Source organism: Elephantulus edwardii, unplaced genomic scaffold (assembly GCF_000299155.1).
Source record: "Elephantulus edwardii isolate Elephantulus edwardi_28Jun2011 unplaced genomic scaffold, EleEdw1.0 scaffold00800, whole genome shotgun sequence".
Taxonomy (NCBI): Eukaryota; Metazoa; Chordata; class Mammalia; order Macroscelidea; family Macroscelididae; genus Elephantulus; species Elephantulus edwardii.
In genome coordinates this window covers 20,027-25,677 of record NW_006400550.1, presented here as the reverse complement: position 1 = coordinate 25,677, position 5,651 = coordinate 20,027, and the positions used below count along the sequence as shown (strand labels likewise).

At 48.5% G+C, this 5,651-nt stretch overlaps 2 pseudogenes; one reads left to right on the top strand and one right to left on the bottom strand.

Moving 5' to 3' along the window:
• Window positions 1-532: 532 nt before the first annotated feature.
• On the top strand, window positions 533-2,545 carry LOC102868380 (annotated as a pseudogene).
• Window positions 2,546-4,484: 1,939 nt separating this feature from the next.
• Window positions 4,485-5,428, bottom strand: LOC102868791 (annotated as a pseudogene).
• Between the last annotated feature and the right edge of the window lie 223 nt (window positions 5,429-5,651).

Genomic DNA, 5,651 nt, shown 5'->3' with positions numbered 1-5,651 from the left:
AAATGTTTTTCCATGTCTTTCACTCATATTGTAATTGAGTTATCAGTCTTTTTCTTCTGGAGGCGCAAGAGTATTCTGTAAACTTTTTTATGAGACCCTTGTCCTAAATGGTATTGCCAAATGTTTGTTTCCAGTCAGTAGACTTTCTTTTTACCCTGTTGGAAAAAGTTTGTGATGAGCACAGAGATTTAATCTTTAAAAGGTTCCATTTGAGAGGTGGCAGAAGAGGTGGTTGGTGCAAGAGGAGGGAGAGGAGCTCATGGGCCAGAGAGGTGGCGACTGCGACTGAGGTCGTGGTGCCTTGAGAAAGCCCGAGTGGTGGTGCCAGCAGAGGCCAGGGTGGAGTTTGGAGAGGCATGGCTGGACCAACACATTTCTCAATGTGGTCAAGTTTATTCCCCACACCTCCTGTTGCCACCACTCAAGCCCTGGTCCTCAGAGGAGTGGTGATAGGAGCCCAGAGCTGAGACCATGTGATGGTCCTGGCCTTAGCCATCACCTTCCTTCACACCCTGGCTGAAGACCTGGAACCATGATTTTCCAAGACCAAGTGGGCATCCTTGATGGCCGGTTCAATGGCTGGAATGAGTGTGAGCAGAGTGCTGTCCCTTCTGAGGTGGGTCATCTGCATCTAGGCCTGCTTCCTGCAGTTGTATCTGGAGCATTCACTGGCAGATTGCAATGGCATCTGCCAGCTACAGTCAGAGGCCAACAGTACTGCTATTGTCAGCCAGTGGCAGCAGGAGTCCAAAGAGAAGTGGCCATCCTTGCTCCAGCCAAGCAATACAGAGGCCAAAACAGAGTGCATGAGGCTACTACAGAAAGTACTGGCCTACTCAATAGAGAGAAATATCTTCATTGAGGAGAACCACCCGTTGTTCTCCTATGCCCTCATCCACCAAGCCACCACACTGGAGAACTGCAATGCAATAGCACTTTGGCTAAGTCACATGGAAGTGGCTAGTGGTTTCTGAACCCTGTTGGAGCCTGCCTATCACTCATGCCATGGGTCAGAAGAGTGGAGGGGGGTGCTACAGAGTTGGGTCCTGGGAAGAAAGGACCAGGCTGGCAGGAGACACCACCCCGGGAAAAGGGACACATGCCCTTCCATCCACCCAGCTCCATGTCACCAACCATCACCAGTATTGAGAGCACTGCAAACACAGGTCTCCCCTGCCAAATCCACCCCAGCCCATTGAAGTGCTCCATGTCACTCATCCCTATGAGCCCACAGGCCCCAGGAGAATGATCCAGTCCAGAAGACCTCGCCCTAGCTGCCTTTGCCATACCAGAGCAGTATGGCCTCCTCTGGCAGTGAGCCGATGGAGGATCAGGGCTCCAGTTGTAACACTTTGCAAGAGGAGAGCAGTGGCATGAAGGATATTTCCTCTTGGCTCAAGAGTCTTTGCCTGGACGAGTATGCAGACCTCTTTTCACAGATGAGCTATGGGGAGATGATGACACTGGTTGAGTAGTACATGGAGTCTCAGAATGTCACTAAAGGTGCCCGCCATAAGATAGTCCTGAGCATCCAGAAGCTGTGTGAGAGGCAGAGTGTCCTCGAGTCCCTGGAAAAGGATGTGCTGAAAAGTGAGAATCTGCTAAATGCTCTGCAGGAGCAACAGCAGATCATCATCACCCCCATCAAGGCCTACAATGTCCTCCAGGCCACCATGGCTTCTGCAGCCACTGTCACCCCTACTGCCAAGGATGGAAGTGCGGGAGGCGGGGGGTGGAGGAGAGACAATGCTGCCAGGTGCTGAGCCTCCGCAAGCCCATTCTGTCACAGACAAGGGCACTGAGGCCAAAGACCCTTCAGCAACAGAGAGCTTTCCCATTTCATCAACTGCAGCTCCTGCTGATGACAATGAACCAGCTCCAGTTTGATGTCATTTGATGAAGATATCCCCAGTTTACATGCGTGATGCACAAAGTGTGCACTCAGTAGCTAGTGTCCAGGCCGGATGAAGAGAACATCACCATTCACGTCCAGCTCATTGAAAAGTTTCTGACTCCTGAGGTTTTCATGGAGACACCGAAGAAAGGCCTGTTTCCTGGAAACAGCAAGTACTGAAGCTTCTCCAGACATTACCTCACAAAGCTGCATTAGAGATGCAGACACTTGAGCAGCAGAAAGGCTGGGCATTCAGCTCACAGTCACTCCCCATAACTGGCTCTGTGGGGATGGGGGTGGCTCAGAGGACCCAGTGGCAGTTCCTTATGCCTCCCACCCAGCAGGATGGGCCTCTTTATCACCTCAGGCATTGCAGAAGAGACCAGCCCCAGCCTTGAAGACCAGGGCTGACAGAATCCGTGGTTTGCCAAACCTGGAGACAGCAGCAACATGCCCAGTCAGAGACACAGCTTTGCACAGCGTACCCACTCGCTTCTGGTCCACTCATCATCCCGGGCCGTTCTCCTATTTCTTCCACACTACCCAGTCCCTGGGCCTGACCTGGGGATCAATCTCACTCTGGAGTCTCTGTGTCTGAGCATGACAGGACACGCCTTGGGTGATGGAACAGACAAAACCTCCACCATCTGAAGGGACCCATAGGCTCCCTGGGTGCAGGCTGGGCCACTACTCATCAGAATCCTCTGCAACAAAGAGAAGGTTTGCTGGCTTAGCGATACATTCTAATTTTTTTTCTACTTTTTCACACTCTAAACTTTTGTTTAACATTGGCACCCGCCTTGCCCACTCCCAGACCCATCGTGGGGTCTCTTCTGAGTGCCAGGGAAGTATGGGGCAGACACAAAATAAGGTGGCAGGGACAGATCAGGCTGCCTACCCCTTCCCTTCATTATCCCCACCTGGCCTAGTCCCATCCTGGCCTCCTCCAGATTGCTGACCACTGCCCCTCTCCAGGGAGCAGGCACCCCCATAGACAAGCTGACCCACTCCCTTGTGGAGCCTGCTCAGATGCTTTTGACATGGGAAAAATGAATGGGGTAGATAAGCTGTTCTCTCAAACTTTGAGAGGAGTTAGAGAGAAGCAATGGGCTGAGGAGGGGAACCCCTCTCTCCTCTAACTTTTACCTCTTCCTTCTCCCTATTCCATGAGGACAGGAGCTACCCTCCTCTCACCTCCTTTTGCCCTGCTTATCAGAGGTTCTCTACTACTAATTTCTTAGGCCTATTGAAGATGCATACAGTTCTTAACGGTTCTCCCCTCTCATTTTTAGAATCCCCAGGCCTCTTTTTGAACCAAGACAGTGACAGGGGGAGCCTGAATTTTACAAGAGGAAAGGGCAGACCTCCCTCCTCCCTGCCTCCCTCAGCCCTGGCTTCCCTGGCTGCAGAATTTGAAGGTGAGGAGCCAGGAAAGCCAGTGAGGTCAGGAAGTCTGTTGCCTTAATTTCCCCTTCCCCCAGTGACACATAGCCCATCTCTCCTCCCAGGTTTGACTGGTGAGAGATGTGAGAGTAAGGAAAGGGGATTGTTTGTTTTTTGTTTTCTTTCCCCATCCCTCCTTTTCTTTCCAGCCCCCCATCCATTATGTCATGACTTCACTAAAGTGAACACTATTATAACCCAGAGGTTAAGCTTTGTGTTATACAAATCTCTGATACCTGTTCCTACGGAGGGGTTGTGCTAGAGTCCAAGAGGAGGGAGGAAATTCAGGGGTTCAGACTGTGGGGAAGCCAGGATCCCCCCCTTTCTAGCCCTTTCTCCCTTTTCAACTTACTCCCCTCACTGGGACATTCTCAAGCTTTTCACACCAAAAAGGGAAAACATGTTCTTTTTAGATACTTTTATGAATAACTTTTTTTATGAATATGACTGGTATCCATTGTGTATGTTATTAAAGATACAAAATGTTGAGAGGAAAAAAAAGGTCCCATTCACCAATTTTATCCTCTCCAGATTGTACATTTCTATATATTTCACAGCTTCTTTATACCATAGGCTAAGCCTTCTAAGCTTGGTCCCAGTTTGTCTCATAAACTTTATGGTGTTGGGCTTTACTCTAATCCACCTTGAGTTGATTTTTGTATACGCTGTGAGGTGTGGATCCTGTTTCAGCTTTCTACTGGACTGTTGTCCAGTTTTGCTAACACCATTTGTTGACAAGGTTATCATTTCCCCATTTGATAGGTTTTATTTCCTTGTTGAATATCAGTTGACCATAGATAGATGGGTTCACTTCTGGGTTCTCAATTCTGTTCTATTGGTCTATGTACTTTTCATTTTGCCAGTACCATGCTGTTTTGGTTACTACAACTATGTAATAGGTTTTGAGGTCAGGGAACGCTATACCTCCCACTTTGTTTTTGTTTTTCAGAAGTGCTTTGCTTATTCAGGATCTCTTTCCTCTCCAAATAAACATAACAATTTCTCCTCTCTCCTTTCTCCCCATTCTCCCCATTCCCCGCTCCCCCTCCTCTCTCCTCATCCTCCTCCTCCCTCTCTCTCTCCCTCTCTCTCTCTCTCTCTTTCTCTCTCCTAGTACTATTTCTGGGGATGGTGCTCCCAGGTCCTCTTATTTTTTGTAGGTCATGTGAACCATTAGGCCTACCACCCACTTACTGTAGCCAAATTGTCATACCAGGAAATGAGTTTGACAAAGTGGCCATTTAGGGCAGTGCCAGACCCAGCATCAAAGATGAAGAAATGGGTGTCACTGTTAAAGTCAGAGGAGACAAGCTGATCTTCACTATATCCTAGAATGTCCTTGAGGGGCTCTTCTGAAGCCTGCTTTACTACTTTCTTGATGTCATCATATTTGGACACTTTCTCCAGAAGGCAGGTCAGATCCATGACTGACACATTGGGGGTGGGGACATGCAAAACCCTGTCAGTAAGTTTCCCATTCAGCTCGAGGATGGCCTTGTCCACCAGTAGATGCAGGGATGATGTTCTGGGCAGTTCCACAACCATCACACTGCCGCTTCTTGGGGGGCTATCCACAGTCTTTTCTGTGTGTCAGGGATGCATGACTATGGTCATAAGTCCCTCTAAGAAGCCAAAGTTATCATCAAGGACCTTGACCGGGGAGGGGGCAAGCAGTTGGTGATGTAGGAGGCATTGCTGAAAATCTTGAGAGTTGTAATACTTCTTATGGTTCACACCCATCACAAACATGGGGGAATTGGCAGAAGGAGCAGAGATGATTACTCATTTGGCACCACCCTTCAGGTGAACCTTCTTCAAGGTTAAGAAAACACCAGTGGACTCCACAACACACTCAGCAGCAGCGTTACCCCACTTGATGTTGTCAAGATCTCTCACTCCTGGAAGATAGTAATGGCTTTCCTATTGATAACCAGCTTCCCATTCTCAGACTTGATAGTGCCATTGAACTTGCTATTTATGGAGTCAAACAGGAACATATAGACCATGTAGTTGAGGTCAATGAAGGAGGTCATTGATGGCAACAACATCCACTTTGCCAGAGATAAAAGCATCCCTGGTCACCAGGTGGCCAATGCGGCAAAATCTGTTACTCTGACCTTCAACATCATGTCTCAGGGATGCAGCTGAGGCTGCATAAGAAGAGAGTGCAATCTGTCAGTCGATGAGAAGCAGAGAGCCCTTTTATTGTGTCTTGCAGAAATGTTCTGTAGTTTTCTTTATACAGGTCTTTTGTGTATCTAGTTAGGTTCACTCCCACGTTTCTCAATTTGAAATTGGCTATTGTAAATATTTT